Raw genomic sequence first — 23342 nt, 5'->3', positions numbered from 1 at the left:
GATGGGACGGGAAACAATGATACGTTACATGTCATAATATTCCAGTTGTTCTTTTATTCGGAAAAGACGTTTACATGTCTTTTTTTTAGGTTATTTTTGGGAGGTGACAGTGGATAGACAGGAAAGGTGGGAGCGACAGCGGGGATGACACCCAGCAACGGGCCACAGGTTCCACTCAAACGGGGCCGCTGACAAGGACTCAGACTACATGGGGCGTAAGCTGTACTGGATGAGCTAGAGGTCGCCAGATACTTACATATCTAAGAAAGTAAACTATTTCACTAATATGCCATTTATTTATTGTAATCGGTTGGCTCACGGGTGTCAGGTGGCTGCCATGCTTTTATTTGTGTTTCGTTGTTGTTTTTATTTTGTAGTAATCATACGCTCTCATTCAGGTCTCTTGTCTTTCCCTTTGTTTGCTTTTCTGTGTTCTGTTGTTTTCAGCTTCCCAGGTCCCAGTGCTAAATACTCAACATCCCACGGACAGTGCCAGATTGGAGTTGTCTGTCTGTCACTCTCCCAGCGTTTTCCTTGGTTGATTCCCTGGTATTTTGGACATTCGCCTGTACCTGACCACGTTATGCCGTTCCTGTTGTACCTTTGCTACTCAGTGTTACGGGACTTTGACTGTGTATGACGACGATTATTGCATGCGCCTGCTTACCTTCGCCTGCATTGTTCTTGGAACAATAAAACTAATTACCTGTGGAGTCCACCATTGTACTTGATAAAATGGTTGGTGTACAACAGCCATAGTACACACTGAGCAGGAATGTAAGCGTAAAAAGGCAGATGCTGCATGGTTCACTTAAGCTGCAATGTGAGTTTAGATGACACAGGAACTTTGTCTGTGTTTGAATAAGAAAAGATTATACAGCTGACATTTCCGCTGTCATTGGCGGTATCAGGGAGGACTGTGACATTTACCGTGTTTTATTTGTAATGTCTTCCATACGTGTATCTGAGTGATGCAACTGGATAAGAAAAGCATGTTAACACATCCTTTGTTCATAGCGCTGTGGGGAAGCCTTTTCCAAAACAGGCGCTTGTGTTTTCTGGCGGGCAACAGGGAAGAGAGAAATTGAATTGTGGGACGTCATAGTAGATCACGGAAAAGGAAACGGACACACACACACAAACAAAACATAAGTGTCAGCTCTTGAAATGCATCACATGGACACACACACACACACACACACACACTGATATTTTACTTTGATTGAGAGTGTGTGTCACTATGAAATTGCATGATGCTAGGGGTGACAGGGAGTTTTTGGCTGGTTGTGTGTGTGTGTGTGTGTGGGTGATGGTGTGTGTTGTGTGTGTGTGTGTGTGTGTGTGTTGGGTGTGTGTGTTTATTGCATGTACATGTTTGCAGAGTACTGTGTGACACAGATGACTATGACCACATCTGGTTCAGAGGTGTCCATTTGACTGTTAATGCCTCTCCACAGTCTTTCACCTCGTTGCTCTTGCTCTCACTCATCTATCACCTCTGCACTTCTCTTTAGTCATATTCTATCCTTCTTACTCTTTGCTCCATTTGGGGTTTTTTACAACCAGCTAGGCTGCTGCGTTTTCATTCTCGTTGTTTATATCCATTAGACTCCTCCGAGTTTTTGCCTAAGTAACACAACATACGGTAAGGGGGATTCCTTTTGTGAAGAAAAGCTGTATACTTTTCAATTATGTTAATATAACCTTTAAATGTGGTCACAAATCTATTTTCATTTTTAGGTTCTTCCCTTGGTGTGGGCCATCTAATTTTTGAGAAGCCCAGTTAAAGTTGCACGGTTCACGGATTGCAAGTCCAGGTTAGTAAGAAATTCCAGAGAGGGGATGCACCATGACTTGTTTACTGTTTTCTCTCTCAGGCAGTGACAGCCCCTGCTAATAGTCCACAGGCATCAAGCCCTTAAATGCATAAGATGTCGCTTGAGTTCCTTGTGTTGGCATTTAAAACTCTGGTTAATTATGAGGACTAGGGTACATGGTACTCAGATCCTCGCCAGGGTCAATCCAGACAACTAGCTAGACTTCTGTAAATCTAAGGTTTTTATGTTACACAACTATAACTAAATTTGAACAGACACATGTCCACCCAAAACCAGTTCCTCAGAGCTATTTGCAGCGGCTCGGTTCCGGTGATCCCCCAGCGGGCTTTGGAATAAAGCGTAGATGCAGAATTGGCCCATGCGTTCATGGAGTAATACGGGACACAGCTGCCATATGGGACAGAAATGCCACTCGTAATTGCAGGTAGTCTGTCTACTGAGCAGGAGGATATCCAAATTAAATCCATAAAGTCTTGCGGAATTTCAACAATTATCAAGGGTTTCTATGGCTACAAAATGTATTATGTACCCCCCACACGATTCACGGAACAGTAAAACTTGGCTACGCTGGCACATTCACATGCAGCTCCATACTATCAAACTGATGCCGTCTGTTGATTGGCTGGAATAGTGTTTTGGGCTGTACCACTATATTGTTTTCCCTTTACACAGCCAGGGCTGTGTAGGAATAACAGATTTTCTTTTTGATTCACACAGAAATAGAGAGCTAGGTGACCATGAGAGAAATTCACTGTATTTGACAGAAAGCGATAGCATCACTTACTGCCACCTTTAAAATATGATGTAAACAGGTGAGTTATATAAAAATGCAGCCACTGTACAGTTGTCTAAAGAGTGGAAAAGTATGCTATAGAGACTAAGACCATTTGTTGTTCAGGCTGTAAACTGTTTATTTCTGCTGTAAAGTTGGATTTGTGTTAACAATGGGGTCTATGGGTTGACTCGCCTCAAGGGGCCACCTAAAGAACGGCAGTTCAGCCTCTGGGCTGCCGCTTAAAAAACATGCATGACAAGTTAAGTGTCAGCATCTTACTGATGTACATTACTTAAACTAAGATAAAAACATGTTAAACATCTGCAGGCAAACTCTGTGGTGTTCTACCAAGTCTGTGGTCACCCCGTGTCCTCTTCTATAACTGTGGTGTGCTGGGGGGCGCAGGCATATCAAGAAGGGACACCCACAGGCGGGATAAACCGATAAAAGTTAAACTGAGGGGGCTGGGATCAGTGGTAGAGCGGTGCCGCCAATCGGAAGGTTGGTGGTTCGATCCGGCCCCTGCAGTCATGGTCGAAGTGTCCTTGAGGCAAGACACTGAACCCCGAGTTGCCCCGGTGATGCGCATCGGAGTGGAATGTGTATGATTGTTTATCTGAGAGCAGTGGCACATTGACGGCAGCCCCGGCCACAGTGTATGATATGTGTGTGAGGTGAATGTTCCTGTAGAGTAAAATCGCTTGAGCAGGTGTTAAGACTGGAAAAGCGCTATATATAAATACAGCACAGTTACATTTACATTCCATGTCTAAGTAAATTCAGCAATGTTATCATGCAATTTAACCTTTTTTCTTGGGATTATTCATTATTAGGTCCTTTTTAAAGGAACACGCCAACGTTTTATAAAATGGGATATCACGTCTCCCCTAGAGGTAAATTAGTGGGCAAAAACATTTGTCCAGTGCATGCAATGTCATAGTCTGGCAGCGCCTGCTAAGGTTAGCTTAGCAAGTGAATGAATACTTTGTAGCCAGATAGTATGTCTGAGAAAAAGGGAGCCTCTGTCTACAACCAGTACAATTGGCAATGTAGATTAAGACGAGGTGACCCTAGGCAGGTATGACTTTGCCTGCGTCTTAAATTTTGCAGAAAGATAACCTAGATGGGCGCTGCGGGACCCAACAATGAATGCAGGAGACAAAAATGTTTGGTTCACTATCTAACTCTAGGGGAGAGGTGAATAATCCAATTTTATAAAATGGTGAGGTTGTATTTGCGGCATGGCCCCGTTAACCTGTAATGTTGAAATGGAAGTTATGTCTTAATGTTTGGTATGGCTATGTTAAATGTTAATGATGAAGTTTGTTTTTTTAGCATCGACACTTCGGACAGCCTGCAGATCAGGCAAGGACATATACAACTCTGCAGGACATGTATAACAAACCAAGGCCAGGCCAAACAAGAAGGTGTTGACCCAGCTCCTAGACCTTGAATTCCAGTCAAGGACGCCCTTCATTGACTCCGATGTGACGAAGGAGACAGGAGAGGCCTGTCAAGATCCTTTGAGGCGTATCCCGCTTGGAGAATTGGGACATGTAAGCATATGTTTCATTTTAGCAGCCCTCTGCTTACTAAGCCTAGAAGCATTTACAAAATCGCTAACCACCCACCAATGTGTAGCAACAATAGGTGAGCGGGGCAACCATTATGTTCCAACCACTCCACACACGCACCACTTGAGGTGGAGAGTGAGGATGTGAATGAGTCAATTAAGAGCTGAGGGGTGATTAGGGGGCCAGTTGGAATTTAGCCAGGACACTGGGGAACCCCTACTCTTTGCAATACGTGCCAGGGATCTTAATACACAGTGAGTGTGACCTTCGGTTTAAGTCCATCCGAAGGCTAAAGTGTAACTCTGTAGATTTGAATTGTAATGTAAATTTAATTAACATCTCTTCTCTATGGTTTGTCTCCCTGTGTGTAAGCGAATGATGAACTACAGCGGATCCTCATCAATGGGAATCCCCCACTTCCTACCTGAACTAAATACCGGCGGGCGACCTTTTTGAGAGGGCACAGTTTTATGGCGTTTCAAGAAGGTATGAGGCCTCCACTGTTGGGACAAAGTGATTACAGTACCTGACAATTGAGAATCCAACAGACGTATGATGTTGTTTAGTACTGCTGCAAGAAAAACAAAATTACTTTTTTGTCTGTGTTTTAACCGTAAGCAGTCAATCGCCCTGATGAAGGATTGCCAACTTATGTCATCACCTGTGGCTTCCACCCAGAAGTGGGACCTGCCAAGTGAGGCTGCTTAACATCCTTAAGGTAAGAAAAGTATATGCATAAGAATTTCACATTTACTGTACCATACAATACAAAAAGTGAATTGTGGTATTCTTTTTCGTTTGTCAGCTACAGAAGACCCCAACACATTTCTACAAGCCAAGACACATCTCCAGCACGGTCGTGGTTGTCTGTGAAACCAACGGATACTGGATATTGGACCACGCCTGTGTGGGACTTTCCCAAACAGAGGATAGCGATGCTAGCGTAAGTATCTAATGGCATGCTTTACATCTTTCACCGTACATACCAAGTGCGTTGCCAACTCCTGTCTGTGATGAGACGAGGTTCTCTGGATGCCATCCACGGACCAGGGACATGGGACTTCCTCCTATTAGGGAGGCTATAGGCGAGTGGGAAGAAATTCTTAGCTTAAAAGTGGAAAATGAGCGTGGAGAATCGGCTTTGGTTTTGGTTTTGAGCTGTGGCTTTTTTTTTTTACTTTTTAGTTGGTATTAAGTTCAGCTGCATTACCGTCCCAAAGAGGAATTGATGTTAGCAAATGTAAAAGGCATGCATTATCTTTCACTTGATCTGACACTTCTGTCGTGCAAGTTCTCTTGGAGTACTATACACAGCCAGGACATGACTCTCATGTAGATGATGCATGGTTGTCACTTTTTAGTTTGCGCTTTTAAAAAATCTTTCATTGAAGATCATGCGCTGGAGTGTTTATTGGAAAAGAGCGATGAGTTTTGAAATATCTTCCATTTCAAGTCGAAGGAGTACGTAAGTAGGAAAAAAAAACGGTTTGGTTTTACCTAGCTCAGCAGCGCTAACGGCAGAAAGGCAGCTACAGTGCTAACGCGGGGGCATGTACATGGAGGCTGCCAGAGTGAGGAGCTGTAGCTGCCTGTCGTGTTAGCTGCTGGCTGATGCAACTGAGCTAGGTAAGGACCAAAAAGTTTGATTTTCTTTTCATATTGACAGTACTCGGTGACTTGAAATGGCGATCTATGTAAACTCGTCGGATTTCTCCCCAATAAAACACTCCAGCTCGGCACTGACAAAAAATATTATTACAGGAAAAATCTGACGAGTTTTCATATAGTTCTCTGTTTGAGGTCACGGAGTACTGTCGGTACAAAAGCCCCCAAAAACAATCTGGTTTTACCTAGAAGAGTTGCATCAGCCAGCAGCTAACACAGACAGGCAGCTACAGTGCGAAAACTTGGGTGCATGTACATGGAGGGCTGCCAGAGTGGGGAGCGTAGCTGTCTGTCTGTGTTAACTGCTGGATGATGCAACTTGAGCTAGGTAAGACCACAAAGTTTTATTTTATTTTCTTTGACAGTACTCTGTGACTGAAATGGGATCTATGTAAAAACTCGTCGGATTTCTCCAATAAAAACACCAGCTCGGCACATGATCAAAAGATTATTACAGGAAAAAAATCTGACGGTGTCAGATGTTCTCTGTTTGAGGTCACGGGGTGAGTACTGCGGGTACAAACAGCCCCCCAAAAACAATATGTTTTACCTCGCAAGAGTTGCATCAGACAGCAGCTAACACAGACAGGCAGCTACAGTGCTAAAACTCTGGGGGCATGTACATGAGGCTGCCAGCCCCCCCCGGAGTGAATATGAAAAACTCGGGGGATTTTTCCTGTAATAGTAAGTTCAGGTTTTACTGTTTCTGTAAAGGAAAAGTGTTCTTGAAAGGCAATAAAGACTTTGAAAAAATTTAGATTGTATTTGTTTAACTAAGTACCCAGCCTGATAAGTTTTTCTCCCGAAGTGTTAGGGAATTTACTCTTATTTCAAAAAATGTTACAGTAAGCATTGATACTAAATTAAGTGATTTGTCTACATATAGAATAAATAATTCTTATTGTCTCATTATCTAGGAAATATAATTGAGTGCAGTGTATTTGCTAACATATCCTTGTTGGAGATGTAATACTAGCATATGTTGATATAAGGTCTATTTTCCTCTATATCAAGAAAACTATTCTTAAATTTGGTTGCCTTGATCAGACAAATGTACTTGTTTGAGTTGGCTGTAATGACTTTAAGATATATTTACGCATGAAACCTTATTTAAGATGACAAATGAATGTCAATGATAGTGCCAAAAGATGGCACTAGCATATGCTGATGTTTAAAGCACATTGTCCGACATGTTGAGAAAATAATTCTTAAATATTTTACTTGAACCAATAAAATGTACTTGTTTTAGTCTAAACACACTAGAATTTTGAAGATCATCCCTGGGTTTTTTAAGGCTAGATATATCACTTGTTTTTAAAAATCTTGTTAAGTGTTGGCAGATAATTTTGCTTATTTAAGTAATAATCCTAATTTTTATAATTTTTTTCTTATTTTTAAGCCGACTTTTGCAGTGTAGGCTATAGGAGATCGGTCATATTGCTGTTGGTTTATGTTTAACGTGATGATACGTGCTGCGAGAATAGAGTATACAATTATTTGAAGTATAGTACTGTAGGCTAATAATAAGTGGGCCCTCCCATGCATTTTAATATGCCCCCTTAAGAATGAGGTCTGGCGACGGGTCTGGCGTTGCTCTCTGCGTCGGCGTTTTTTTTTTTTTTTTTTTAACTGCCTGGCGGTCTAACCAGTTTGTGGGAGTGTCTGAACTTTATTGCCGGTGTTTTTAAAAAAATAAAAGGCAGTTGCGGTATAAAGATAATATTAAAATTAAGATACACACAAAACACATTTCCAACCCCCCACCCCCTATATCTCTTTGTTTCTTCTCTCTCTCGCGTATCCTTACTCAGCACAGACACATATCACACATACCTGGTGGAAAATAATAAAAGAAACCAAAAAACCAAAATTTATCACATTATCATGAAAAATTTAAATTTAAAAAAGGAAGTTATTATGATGAGTATGAAAAATCTGTCATACATTTTACTTAAGAATTTGCACAGCATTGTTGTAATTTATATTACAAAACTTGTTCTATACGTATATCGTTGTTTGTTACTGACAACACCACTGATCTGAAGCTCAAGGCTGATGCTGTCATGGCTATAGTTTTATAATCAAGCAATAAATTATAACAATTTCTGATTAACCATATCAATTGAAGCTTAAAATAAATACCGGTTACAGCCCGCCCATTTTCAAGTCAACTGACCCACTTCCGGGTTAACTATACCCATTTTCGTTGGGGCCCCGCCAGTCCAAGTACAGATACAGATAATTCATGTGGTAAAACAGATACAGATACAGATAATGCTGTACTCGCCATCCCTATCCGAATGCAGAAACGCGTCAGATACCAATGAAGATTTTTTCTTCAATCCGGGGCACAGATATGACTCGTATTAATTGTATAATACTTGTATTCGGCAAAAGTGCTTTATCCGTACCGGATACCGTTTCAGCCGAGTCTCAGGCATCTCTACTTAAAAACGTAATTTTGGGGGTTGGTATTGTTTACTAACTACCCCCCCCCATATATTTAAGTAACATTATGTATTTTACAATCCACAGCATTGTTTTTAATATTATTTCCAGAGGGACAAGCCTTCTAGAAAATCTCATTGTCCCATTGTGTTTTGGTGCATTTTCATAGGTGGCAAAGAATTGAGAGGCTTGCTGCCATTGCCAAGCGGTCCTGGTGTTGCCAAGCAAATGCAGCCGTGAGAGGGTGTTTTCATTTGGGACTGAACAAAACCAAAAGAAGAAAACAGTTAGCATTGTATGGTGTCACAGCAGATTCTTGTGTTTTCTGTTGTTTGCTGTCAGTCTTTCCCCGTGTCTTCTCCCTTGTGTTGGTGTGGGATTGTGACCTTACTCCAGAGGCGTGGCGCTGCAGGTATTAGACATGTCGTGAGATGCGCCTCACCTGTGCAAGTGAGGTCGAGAGAAGGCGGCAGCAGAAGGGGGTGGGGACAAAAAGCTGCGGTAAAGTCGGAAGTTTCGAGCCGATTCCAGCAGCCTTTAGGCTGGACAGGTAGTGATAAAAACACTGTGGTGCGATCTGTGAGAGATATCAGCTATACACAGTCTCCACAGCGAGATGCGATCTGTTGCTGAGGTTAATTCACAACACTGTAGAGATCAGTGATACGACCGGATTTAGTCTCTCGACTTCTAAATCTAACCACACAAGAATCAGACAACATGTGTTCTGTACAAATATGGACTTTAAATCAAGATAAATAAACAGTTAATCCCTCCGATTCAAAGGAAAAAGTTTATATAAAAATGGTATCATGTTTAGTCGATTGGAACCATCAGTTTAAATCAGCTGAGACGACGGCGTTTCCCAGCATCTCTGGGGTCCTGCCAATCTCATCCAATGCCAGGCCTGCCATCCTCCATCACCACCTGTAAAACCTCCGCTTCCATCAAGACGGTGCCTAATAAACTAATGTCAATTTGGCATTTACTACTACCAAGAGACAATTAAACAACTTTGAACTTTCTGAGTTCGGCATCTGCTTCTGGGGTCCACACTGCGGTCCCTACCTCATAATGACCAATAATTATGGACATTCTGGAGCCATGCTTCAATGGGAATTGAACCCCTGCTTAAAACCCACACCCCCTTTTCAGATATCAAGGCCCCAAGAAGGCCACAGGCAGTATAACCATGCCCACAGATCATAGACAAGGACTTTACCGGCTTTGGTTATCCACCATACTAATTAGCCTCTTTTTTTAAGGGCATTCATCTGTGTATTGCTTAAAAGTTGTATGAACAGGTGGGGGTAGCTTTATTATGAAGAGAATATTGTCCGCCCTCAAACTAATCTTGTGTCGTTTTGGCTGAACATAAGCTTAAAATACAATTTATACAACATGGGGTATTAGTTTATGCCAATCAAACCAAAGATTAATCAACCTACCTGGGTCAAACTTAAACACTGGTCTATGAATAAGGGCTTTGTGACAATCATTTTTGGTTGAATGTCAGCTCAAGTCTAAAGGCATACAAGTCATGAGCTGAAAATGGAATCGAATCAGTTCAGGTATTCGAATCTTAAGAGACCACTCAACAATTACTAGGAATGCAGGAAATGACATCTACTAAATCAAATATATTGCTGTTCACAGAGTGAAACCAATATTGTCCTTTCCCAGGGGGGGTTAGGCTGCTCCTATAATGCTTGGGCCTTTCCCACAAACCACCAGGAAATGCAGGTACAACATCAAATAATTCTAAACTCTCGATGATCGGAGCCCAACTAGTGAGTGTGTGCACAGCATATTGGTCACCCCCGACAAAATTCTCACTCCCAATGTTTTTTTTGAAAAGTTGGAAGGTATGTAGGCACACCGAGTACAAAATACTGTGACAAGTAAAAGTCCTGAATTTAAATAGTATGCATATGCAGGAATGACCATATTATTTAGTTAGTTTAGATAATGAACATATTAGATAAATAAATAATATTTAAATGTAATGTGAAATCGTGATCAAAGTTTTAAAGCGAGAGAAAATAGCGTCTCGTAAAACATAAATCTTTAGAAAGGTAGACGCTGTGCTGCTCCAGAGGAAGTGTGGACTAAGTTTACTTGAGCAGCAAGTCACTCCACCTATTTTAATGCCATTTATAATTTTTACTCTTGGAGAGGTGGAAAAGTTGGGTATTGATAAAAAGCGAATTGCAGCCAGTGCAAAAGTACTTATAATTGTTTTTTGTGGTTCAACTGGTGCACTTTTAATTACGTTATGTTGGCTTCTGACGGGAAAATAAACGAATCCTCTTGGTATCTTTTTAATATATTTCTATAGCTCAATTCCAGGCCCTAAACCACCCCTGATCCCAACGTATGATTTAGTGAACAGTTGCAAGTGGCAGAATTAACATTTATTTGAAGCACGTTTGGTCCACCTGCTAAATCTAAGTACAACATTCACTGTCCTTTAGGTCCTGTTTGTTCTTTAGGTGCTAAAGCTCACGATGGTCATAGCTCGTCACTCCTTGTCTTATGTCCAAATGACCACTAGCTTGGCACTCTTGATTAAAGAAAAATGCCTAAGTTATGGCAATCAGTGTGCATTAATACCTTATGAACAGGAAGTAAAGAAAATGCTTAAGAAGCTTTGTAAAAAATCTGCCACTTTCACCATTTGATTTTTTCAAGAATCAACGGCTCTCAAGGGCAGCGATTACTTAGCAAAAAACAGTGGGAGGTGAGAAATTAATTAACACAAAACAATATCCTTACCAAAGGACATTATTAATCTGGCCATCAAGCTTTTGCTCAATTATGTTTATGGATACACGGTTTTATGGCACTATGCAAACTCCACGGGTAAAAACCAAGTGTTAATGTGTGAAACAATGCCATGACAAGTCCTGGCAAGGAGCAGGGAATACAACTTGCAATCATCTTTAATAGCCAAGGTTGTGTACATTATGTAATTTACACCAGCTTCAGAAAAGAACTGCCTCCAGGCTGAGTGGTGTTAGCATGGCAAAAACTTGCAGTGCAAGTCCCATGAGCTGAAGCAGCTGTTGGCGTATTTTGTGCATCTGAAAAGTCATTTGACAATGAATCAATTAAATGCTGAAACTTTTTTTCCTCCAGAGCTATCGGATGTTCCCCACTTGGTGCATTAATGCAAACAGTGACTGTTGCGCAGCAAGGGCAAGCTAAAAAGTTACACACATGCAATTGTGTGGCATGGGCAAACTCTCATTAGCTGGTATTCTCACACTTTCTGCCCTTCTTCTGATGCACAGCACAATCTCCACACCACACACACACACACACACACACAAACACACACACACACACAAACACACCACACACACACAGGGGTCCTTCCCGCTACTCAGCTGGTCCTTATAACAGCTGTAGTCTGCTTGTCAGTAACAATCTGGTATGTACAGCCTCTCATTAGCCTCCCTCCCTATTCCCTCTTTGCTGGACGGCCCTCTCCTTGTAACTCTTTCTGAGTCTGTTCCTTGTTCCCTCATTAGTCCCTCTTTTTTGAATGCTGCAGCTATATTGCGGCTCTATGTGGTGTGTGTGTGTGTTGTTGGTAGCCATGTCTTTCAGTTTGTCTTTGAGTTAATGGCTTGGGTATTGCTAACCAGCTGTAAACATGGCAAAAAGCAGAGAGAAAGAGTGGGCTAACTTTACAGTCGCTGAAATCTGTTGTTTAAAGTTTGTTGTTCGACAATGAAAAAAACTATTCTAGATGAATAAATGAGAAAAATAGAATGCAAACCCAAGACTTGACCTCAAGCAGTATCATACACTACTATATTAAAAACACTGTGTCGACCCGTATTTTGAAAAAGAGACACGCGTGTGTAATGGCCAAATAAAAGAATAAATACCTCAACCTAAAGGATTATTAGGTGATCCTGCTCCTGCCCATCCCCCCATGACAAAACTAGTCACACCTCAAACCACTACTTCCCCATCCCCCCCTCACTGTCCCTTGCCCTCATCCTGGGAGATCCCTATCCCCCTCCTCTAGCACACAGGAGCACACCCTCTTCCGCCTGACTCCCCCTCCCTACCCAACCTGTGACATCTGTGTGACTCACTGTGACCAGGTGAGAAGACAGCTGACTAGACTCCACTCTAAGTAAGGATGCAGGCCCTGATGTATCCAGCCTGGGGGCTCAAAGCTGTGCATCCAGACTATGTGGAGTCTTCACCCGGTCTTTAACATGAGCCTTCGTCTCCAAAGGGTCCCATGCTGTGGAGACATCTTGCCTCGGTCTGTGCCAAAGACGCACGTCCAGTGACTCCAAGGGACTACAGACCCGTGACCTCCATGGAGAGGAATGGTTCTGGAAAAGATGCGGCACATGGTTAGACCTCTCTTGGGGACCCCCTCCAGTTCGCTCCTCCCGGTGGGAGTTGAGGAATGCAATATCTTCCTGCTCAACCGCATCTACGCCCACCTGGACAGGCGCGAGCACGGCGAGGTCATGTTTTTTGACTTATCCAGTGCTTCACACTATCCGGCCGGCCCTGCTGGGTGAGAATCTGACGGCGCTGCAGGTGGATACCCCCTTGTGTCCTGGATTGGTGAATACCGGACTGGCAGACCACAGTAGTGCGCCGCACCACTGTGTGTCAGGACAGAGTGGGCAGCAAACGGGGCCCCGCAGGGGACTGTCATCTCCCTTCATCTCACCAATCTACACCACAGACTTAAACTACCACCAGAGTCTGGTCACTTCAGAAGTTTATGGGATCTGCTGTGGTGGATGTATCAGCGAGGGGGACTGAGGCTGAGTACAGATGCTTGTGGTGGGGGGACTTGTCCCATGGGTGAAGATGAACCCATCTCCAGCTCAACGTGACAAAGACCAATTAGCTGGTGTGGATCTAGGAGAACCAAGGCAGCAGTGAGCCCTGTTCTATCAGGGGGGTCAGTGTGGACATTGTGAGTACTACACCCATACCTGGGAGTGCACTAGACAAAAACTGGAATGGGCCAAGAAACAATCAAGCCCTCTACAGGAAAGGGCCAAAGCCGTCTCTATGTATGAGGAGGCTGAGTCCTCAAACATCTGCAGGAAGATGCTGAGGATGTTTATGAGTCTGTGAGTGGCCAGGCTATCTCTTGCTGTGTGCATGTGGGGCGCAGGCTGAGGGTAGCGGGACGCCAACAGGACTCAATAAACTGATTCGCAGGCCCGGACGTCGTGGGGGGGTGGATCTGGACTCCTGTGGTGGTGTCAGAGAGGAGGACGCTGTCAAAACTACATGCCAGTCTTGGACAATGTCTCACACCCACTCCATGACTTGCTGCGCAATCACAGGAGCACTTTCAGTATAGACTCATTTCCAAAAGCACCACAGAGCGCCACAGGACGTCAGTCCTGCCTGGTTGGCCATTCAAACTTATAACTCTCCCTCTAAGGTCCGACACACAGACACTTAGAGGGTGGAAACTGGACAGTAGTATCTGTTTTGTGCAATTACACTGACTTTGCAAATGTGGGCAATACTAATGCTACTCGTATTATTATTATTATTATATTTCCTTTTCACCATTATAACACCTTAATTAGTTATTTGATGTACATACTGTATCATAAGAACCTTTACCACTATGTAAAATCCACATCCTTTATTTCTTTATTTCTTTTTTAATTTCTTATATTCAATAGTCTGAGCAATTGTAACACAGCGTTCCCTTCGGGGATCAATAAAGTATTTCTGATTCTGGATTCTGGATAGGAAAACACTGTTTGATTTCTCAATAATGCAATTATCTAATCAACCAATCAAAATTGCCGTGCTTCAAGCATTTAGGGGTGTTGTCCGGTCAAGACAATCTCCTGAAACTCCAAGGGAAAACACAGCAGAGACCCACCGGGTCATGTCCCCCTGACTGCGGACTTCGGTTGAGGGCAGCGCCATGTGAGGACGTGGTTTGGAGCTCCACACCTGAAACCATTTCATTTATGATATGATCTTATAAAATGACACGATTAGCTTTGCACAACGCTGTTGTGTCTATATTAGACAACATCAACCTTTCAGGCATGCCAAAAAAATCTAAAGGAAAAAAGTGCGGACAAGACGCGAGGGCCTGAAGCGGAAGCCAGCTCAGCAGCTAGCGGCTCAACCTCAAACAATGACGACTGCGGCGGGCAACAGAAGCCATATGGAGGACTGACAGTCAATGAGGCAAGATTGTTGAAGAAAATGGACGAAAAGGCTAGTGAATCCAAACGGAGACTGCGCAATGTCACAGAGAAGCTCGATAAAGACTGGACAAACTTGAGAGTCACACGTCTGAGCTAGAAAACGGGTGACCGCTAATGCTAATTCTATTGCGACTATGGAGTCCGACTTGTCTGGGATGAAAAAAGACTCTCCCTGCTCAGAGGCCCGGTGTGAGGACTGGAGGGCCAGATCTCGGCGTTGTAACGTAGCATCACCGGGGTGAAAGAGGGCGCGAGCAAGGGAAAACATCCGTCAGTTATGTAGCTGGTATGATGAAAGAAGCCCTTGGACCGGGACAAGTTACCGATCTGGATAGAGTGATCCGGACCCTCCGCACAAAGCGAGTACAAGAGACTGCACCAAGGGCGTTGTTGTTAAATGTCACTACTTCACAGAAAAAAGACTTAAGTATCAATAAAAGCAGCAGAGGCGGATTGATAACAACCGCTGCTGCTTTTTGAGAAGTAAGTCTTTTTCTGCTGAAGTAGGACAGTTAACAACAAACGCCCTTGGTGGCAAGCATCTGTAACTGGCTTTGTGCGGAGGGTCCGATGCACTCTATCCAGAGTCGGCAACTTGTCCCAGTCCAAGTGGCTTCTTTTCAGCATACCAGCTACATAAACGACGGATGTGTCCATTGGCTGCGCGCCCTCTTTTCACTACCGGGGATGGCGGACGTTACAACGCGAGTCTGGGCCTCCAGATCTCACAGGGCTCTGAGCAGGGAGAGTTCTTTTTTCATCCAGACAAGTCGGACTCAAATAGTCGCAATAGAATAGCAATAGCGGTCACTCCGGTTTCTAGCGTCAGACGTGTGGACTCTCAAGTTGTCAGGTCTTTTATCGAGCTATCTGTGACATTGCGCATTCCGTTTGGATTCAATAGCCTTTTCGTCCATTTCTTCAACACATGTCTTGCCCATTGGAGGTATTCCTCCTATATGGCATTCTGGTTGCCCGCCGCCATCGTCATTGTTGAGGTTGAGCAAGCTAGGATGCTGAGCTGGCATCCGCCTTCAGAGGCCCTCGCGTCTGTCGAACTTGTTGACTGAGATTTTTTTTGGCAGGCATTGAAAGGTTGATGTGGATTAATATATACCAACACAGCTTTGCAAAGCTATCGTGTAATTGTTATAAGGCCGTATAATAAATGACATGGTTCAGGTGTGGAGCTCACAACACCCACGTCCCATGGCGCTGCCTCAAACCGGAAGTCCGCATCAGGGGTACATGACCGGTGGGGTCTTCTGGCTGGTTGTGCCCTGGAGTTCAGGACGATGTGTCTTGGACCAGGACAAACCCCTAAATGCATTGAAGCAATCTGAATGATTGGTGATTAGATATGCATATTGAGAAATCAAACAGGTGTTCCGTAATCAGATCAGAATCGAAATACTTTATGATCCACGATACGGGAAACTCTGGTTACCAATTGGCTCAAGTATTAGAAATATAAGAAATATAACATAAAGAAAGTAGAGAAAATAAGGAGGGGATATTTTACTAGTTAAAGGTATTATATGAACAGTATTTAAAAAATAAAATAATAAGTGTGTTATAATGGTGAACCGAAATAATAATAATATAATAATAATAGTAGCAGTGTGCATGCACACATTGCAAGTCAGGTAATGCACAAAACGATAATATGTCAGTTGTCAACCCTCTAAGTGTACTGTGTGCGGACACTTAGAGGAGGAGTTATTAAAAGTTGTGGGGCCACAGGCAGGAATGACGTCCTGTGGCGCGTCTGTGGTGCATTTTTGGGATGAATGAGTCTATCACGAAAGGCTCCTGTGTATTGAGCAGCAAGTACATGAGTGGGTGGGAGACATGTCCAACGATGGCATGTAAGTTGGGACAGCGTCTCCTCTCTGCACCACCCAAAGAGAGTCCAGATCCAACCCCCACGACGTCAATGGCCTTGCGAATCAGTTTATTGAGTCTGGTGGCGTCCTACCCTCAGCCTGCTGCCCCAGCATGCAAACAGCAACAGAGGATAGCACTGGCACACACCGGAATCATAAACATCCCAGCATCTTCCTGCAGAGTGAAGGGACTCAGCCATACTCAGGAAAATAGGACGGCTGTGGCCTTCCGTAGAGGGCTTGAGGTTCTTGGCCCAGTCCAGTTTAGGTGTTAAGTGCACTCCAGTATTTGTAGTATCCACAATGTCCACTACGACCCCCGGATAGAAACATGGGCTAATGCGCCTTGGTTCTCCTTAGATCCACCACCAGTAATTGGTTTTGTACGTTGAGCTGGAGTGGTTCAGCTCACGTCCATGTGGACAAAGCCCCCACACAGCTCTGTACTCAGCCTCGTCCCACCTACGCTGATACATCCAACACACAGCAGAGTCATTCAGGAAAACTTCTGCAGATGCAAGACAGTGTGGTAGTTGAAGTCGTGGGTGTAGATGGTGAAGAGAAGGAGAGAGGCAGTCCCTGCGGGCCCCGGTGTTGGACCGCCTGTCTGACACCCAGTGTTGCAGGCGCACATACTGTGGTTGCCAGGCAGGTAGTCAACATACCAGGACACAAGGGGGGGATCCCGCATCGCGTCAGATTCTCACCAGCAGGGCCGGGCCGGATAGTGTTGAACAGCACGGGTTGGGGGCGGGGGTGTGGGGGGGTTGTTGGGGGGGGAGAAGTCAAACAAAACATTTGACCCTCGCGTGCTCGCCGGGCCTTGTCCAGGTGGGCGTACGATGCGGCTGAAAGGGAAGATGATGCATCCTCAACCCCAACGGGGATGGAGGCGAATGAGGGGTCCAAGAGAGGTTCTAACCTGGCGCAGCGTCCAGAACCAGTCTCTCACAGGAGGTCCAAGGTGTCGTTAGTACTGGAGTCACTGGACGTGGGTTTTGGCACCGGACCGAGGCAAGATGTCTTCCACCGCATGGCGAACCTTTTGGAGGACTAAGGCAGGTTAAGGACATGTGATGAAGGACTCAACTAGCTGGGAGGCACAGGCTTTGAGCACCCCAGGCTGGATACCATCAGGGCCTGCAGCCTTTTAGAGTGGAGTCTAGTCAGCTGTCTTCTCCCTGGTCAACAGTGCGGCACACAGAGGTCCACGGGGGGTAGGGGCAGGGGGAGTCGAGCGGGGAGGCTGTGTACCTGTGTGCTAAGGAGGGGGGAGTTAGGGATTACCGGAGCGGGCAAGGGGACAGTGAGGGGGGAGGGAGGGGGAAGTAGTGGGGTGGAGGTGGTTTGTGAAGCAGTTGTGTCCATGGGGGGATGGGCAGGAGAAGGATCACTAATACCCTTAGGTGGTGTATCTTAGTTTTTTGGCATTACTAAAAGCGTGTCTCTTTCAAAAATGGGTATACCCAGTGTTTATACTATAGTAGTGTATTTATGGGGGATACAGCTTGAGGTCAAGTCTTGGGTTGCTATTCATTTTTCTGATTATGCATCTAGAATAGTTTGTCATTGTCGAAAACCAAACATTTAAACAACAGATTCCAAGCGACTGTAAAGATAGCCCTCTTTCTCTCTGCTTTTGCCAGTTTAAAGCGGGTTAGCAATACCCAAGCCATTAAACTCAAAAACAAAAATAGAAAAGACGGATACCATACACAACACACCAACACCACATATGAGGGCCGCGAATCTAGCTGCAGAAGTCAAACAAGAGGGGGACTAATGAGGGAAACAAGGAAACCAGAGACTCCAGAAAGAGTTACAAAGGGAGGGCCCAAGAAAAGAGGGAAGAGGGAGGTGGGCTAATGAGAGCTGTACATACCAGATTGTTACGTGAAAAGCAGACTACGAAGCCTGTGATACGGACCAGCTGAGAGTAGGGAAGGACTTGTGTGTGTGTGTGGTGTGTGTGTGTGTGTGTGTGTGTGTGTGTGTGTGTGTGTGTCGTTGTGTGTGAGAGTTGCATGTCAAGAGAAAGGAAGAAAGTGTGAGGAACTACAAAGTAATGAGGAGTTGTGCCAGTGACCACACAATGCATGTGTGTAAATTGTTAGCTTGCATTAGCTGCCTCAACAGTCACTAGTTGACATTAATGACCAAGTAGAGGAAATCGCTAGTCTGGGGAAAAAGCAGATTTAATGTGATTAATTGTCAAAGTGATCTTTCAGATGTACAAATAACGACAACAGCTGCGTAGCTCAGGGAATTGCACTGCAGTTGTTGCCATGCTAACACCAACTCAGCATGGAAGGCAGTTCTTTTTCTGAAGCTGGTGTATACATAATGTACACAACTGGGCTATTAAAGATGATTGAAACGTTGTATCCCTGCTCATGGCCGGATTGTCAATGGCATTGTTCAAACATAACACCTTGGTTTTACCCAGTGGAGGTTGCATAGTGCAATTAAAACGTGATCATACACAGTAGTGAGCAAAAGCTGAGATCCAGAATAATAAGTCTGTGGTAAAAGTGATATGGCTGTGTTAATTATTATTCACCTCTCCACTGTTTAGTGCTAATGTAACGCTGCCCTTGAGAGCCGTTGATGCTTGAAAAAATCAAATGGTGAAAGGGGCAGATTTTTACAAAAGCTTCTTGTAAGCATTTTCTTTACTTCCTGGTCAATATAAGGGTATAATGGCACACTGAATTGCCATAACTGAGGATTTTCTGTTAAAATCAAGAGTGCAAAGCTAGTGGTCATTTGGAAGAAGACAAGAGTGAATTTAAAAGGACTACTATTGACATAGTGGAGCATTTTAGACACTTAAAGAACCAAAAAGGACCATAAAGGACAGTGAATGTTGTCTTAGATTGTCAGGTGGACACAACCGGGACTTCAAATAAAGTTAATTCTGCACGTTGCAACGTTCCTAACATCATACGGGGATCAGGGTGGTTGATCTGGGCCTGGATATTGAGCTATCGCAATAGATTAAGATAAGCAAGACGGATGCGTTTATTTCCAGTCGAGGACAACATAACCGTAAATTAAAAAGTGTGCCACAGTTGAACCACAAAAAAACAATTAAAGTACATTTTGCACTTGGCGCAATTCGCTTTTATCAATACTCAACTTTCCACCTCAGCAAGAGTAAAAATTAGAAATGGGCATTAAAAGAGGTGGAGTGACTTGCTGTCCAAAGGAACACTTAGTCAGCACTTCTCTGGAGCGCACAGCGTCTACCTTTTAAAGAATAATTTGGTTACAGAGACGCTATGATTCTCGCTTTTAAAACTGATCACGATTTCACACATAACATTTTAAATAGTATGATTTATCTAATATCGTCTCATTATCTAAACTAACTAAAAATATGTCATTCTGCAATGCATACTATTAATTCAGGACTTTTACCGTACAGTATTTGTACTCGTGCTACATTACCTGCCAACTTTTCAAAAAACCTATGGAGTGAGATTTTGTTCGGGGGTGACCAAATGCTGTGCACGCAGCTACATAGTTGGTGCTCAGATATCAGAGAGTTAGAATTAATTTGATGTTGTACCCTGGCATTCTGGGGTTTGTGGGAAGGCCCAAAGACCCAATAATAGGCAGCTACTGGGAGAGGACAAGTATTGGTTTACACCTGTGAAGCAGCAATATTTTGGATTAAGTAGAGTAATTCTGCATTCTAGTAAATGTTGAGTGGTCTGTTAAGAGTGAAACCTGAATATTCTGATTCATGTTCAGCATCATGACTTGTAGGGCTTTTAGATTGAGCATGAACATTACACAGAAAATGATTGTTAACAAAGCCTTTTCATAGACCCAGTGTTTAAGATTTTGACCCAGGTAGGTGATAATCTTGGTTTAGATGGGAATTCAAAAATAACCCATGTTGTGATAATTCGTATTCTTAATTGCATTATGTTCAGCCAAACACGACACAAGATAGTTGGGAGGGCAATTTTCATTCAAAGCCTTACCACCAAATGGCAGTACAACTTTTTAAGCAATAAACAGATGAGTGCATTAAAAAAGAGGCAGAATAGTATGGAGATGGAGAACAAAAGCAGGGTAAAGTCATTGTCTATTGATCGTGGGGCAGTTATACTGGCCTGTGGGCTTCTCTGGAGGCCTTGATATCTGAGTGGGTTTGAAGACAGGGGTTCAAATCCCATTTGCAAGGCAGGGCTCCACGAAGGCATAATTATGTCATATGGAGGGCAGGTGACCGCAGTGATGGACCCCACGAAGCCGATTCAGAACTCACGAAGTTCAAAAGTGGTTATGTCTTTGTAGTAGGTTACTTCCAATTGCACATTAGTGTAGTGAGGCAAACAGTTTGATGGAAGCGGAGTTTAAGGTGGTGAGGGAGGCGATGGCAGGCACTGGCAGTGGATGAGATTAGGACGGACACAGAGCATGCTGGGAACGCCGTCGTCTAGCCCTGATTTAAAACTGATTGGTTCACAATCGACCCTAAACATGATAACATTTATATAAAACTTTATCTTTTGAATCGGAGGATTTTAACTGTTATTTATATGATTTAAAGTCATATTTGTACAGAACACATTGGTCTTGTGTCTGATTGTGTGGTTAGATTTAGAAGTGCAGAGAGACTAAATCGTTCGGATGCAGGATCATACTACAGTGTTGTTAATTACAATCAGGCAACAGATTCGCATCTCGCATGTGGGACTGTGTATAAGCTGATATATCGCACCAGAATGCGAACCACAGTGTTTTAATCACTACCTGTCCAGCCTAAAGGCTGCTGAGAACGGCTGAAACGTGTCCGACTTTACCGACAGCTTTTTTCACAACTCCCTGGTGCTGCCGCCCTGCTCTCGATCACTTCACAGGTGAAGGCGCAGTTCATCACGACAACTGTCTATACATGAGCGCCACGACTAGGAGATAAGGTCACAATACCACAACCACAAAGGGGAAGAAGACACGGGGAAAAGACCTGACAGCAAAAACAAACATGAAAAAACACAAGGAATTCTGGCTGTGACCCATACCAGTAGCTGTTTCTTCTTGCGTTTTGTTCAGTCCCAAAAACTGAAAACACTTCCAGCTGTACTGCATTGCATTGGGCCAACACGGACCAGCTGGCAATGGCAGCAAGCCTCTCAAATTCTTTGGTAACTATGGAAATGCACCAAAAACACAATTGGCGACAATGAGATTCTAGAAGGATGTCCCCTCTGGAAATAATATAAAACATGCTGTGGATTGTAAATAACATTAAGTATACTTAAAACTATCTGTGGAAGTGTAAAAGAATAGCAAACCCCCAAAAAGGTTACGTTTTTAAGTAGAGATGAGACGGGTATCTTTTCCTTTTTTTTTTAGGCTGAGAACAAAGAGTATCCGGTACGGATATAAAGCACTTTGCAGAATATAAGTATTATACAAGTAATACGCAGTTCAATATCGTGCCCGGGATTGAATAAAAATCTTCAGTGGGTAGCTGGACCGTGTCGCATTCTGTGATAGGGATGAGCGAGTTACGATATCTGTATCTGTATCTGTTTACCACAGAATTAGCTGTGATCTGTATTGGAATGGGCGGGGCCTACCCGAAGTGGGTATATTTAACCCCGGAAGTGGGTCAGGTTGACTTGAAGGGCGGGGCTTTAACGGATATGTTATTTAAGCCATTCATAGTGATAAGGGTAATAGAATATGGTATATTTATGGCGATAGAAAAACTATATCCATGACAGCATCAGCATTGAGCTCAGTCCGTTGGTGTTGTCCATGGTAACAAACAAACTATATACAGTATATAACAAGTTTTGTAATAATAATACACAATGCGGTTTTGCAAATTATTAAGGTAAAAGTGTAATGACAAGGAGTTTTCATACAATATATAACTTTCTTTTTTAAATTTAAATTTTTCGTAATGATCAGTTGTATTATGGTTTGGTTCTTTTTTATTGTCACACACAGGTATGTGTGAGTTGTGTCGTGAGTGAGTAAGAGAGACAGAGAGAGAGAGAAAGAAACAAAGAGAGAGAGGGGGTGGGGGGTTGGAATGTGTTTGTGTGTATAGTAATTTGTAATATTATTCATTGTATTACCGCACTGCCTTTTATTTTTTTTATAAAAACACAGAAGGAAAGTTTCAGAACACCAAAAAAACTGGTTAGAGCAGGCAGGCAGTTAAAAAAAAAAAAAAAAAACAAAAACTCCGACGGCAAGGATGCAACGCCAGGACCCGTCGCCAGGACGCTCAGTCTTTAAGGGGGGCATATGATGCATGGGAGGGACATACCTTAGTAGCTACAGTAACGTATACTTAAAATAATGTATATCTATTCTCGCAGCACGTAATCATCACGTTAAACATAAACCAACAGCAATATGACCAGATAGGCCTATGAGCTACACTGCAAAAAGTCGGCTTAAAAATAAGAAAAAAAGTAATAAATGAGGATATATTACTTAACAATAAGCAAAATTATGTCATGCAACAATTAACAAAGATTTTTAAACAACAAAGTGAAATATTACTTAAAAACCAGGGTATTTAAAACTAGTGTGTTTAGACTAAAAACAAGTACATTGTATTGGTCAGAAAATTAAAAATTTAAGATTATTTTCTCAACAGTAGGGACAAGTGCTTTAAAATCAGACATATGCTAGTGGCCATCTTTTGGCAATAGCATTATGGACATCATTTTGTCATCTTCAAATAGGTTTCAGCAAGTACAATATATCTTAAAGTCAGTACAGCCAAACTTCAAACAGTACATTGGTCTAGATAGCAAACCAAATTAGAATAGTTTTTTGATATAGGAAATAGACTGATATTCAAAACATATGCTAGTATTATCAGCTCCAAACAAGGATTTATGTTAGGCAACAACACTGCAATCAATATATGCCAGATAATGAGA

At 43.1% G+C, this 23342-nt stretch overlaps 1 long non-coding RNA gene across 1 annotated transcript in view; it reads right to left on the bottom strand.

Moving 5' to 3' along the window:
* The window catches only part of LOC116670248 (uncharacterized), a 17046-nt gene extending 5042 nt beyond the window's left edge, over positions 1 to 12004 (bottom strand). The window contains exon 1 of the long non-coding RNA XR_004326981.1: positions 11992 to 12004. This is a non-coding gene — a long non-coding RNA (uncharacterized LOC116670248). The remainder of the gene's footprint in view (positions 1 to 11991) is intronic.
* Positions 12005 to 23342: the final 11338 nt, after the last annotated feature.

This window comes from Etheostoma spectabile, chromosome 20 (assembly GCF_008692095.1).
Source record: "Etheostoma spectabile isolate EspeVRDwgs_2016 chromosome 20, UIUC_Espe_1.0, whole genome shotgun sequence".
In the NCBI taxonomy this organism is placed as follows: Eukaryota; Metazoa; Chordata; class Actinopteri; order Perciformes; family Percidae; genus Etheostoma; species Etheostoma spectabile.
This window is presented reverse-complemented; position numbering and strand designations above follow the sequence as displayed.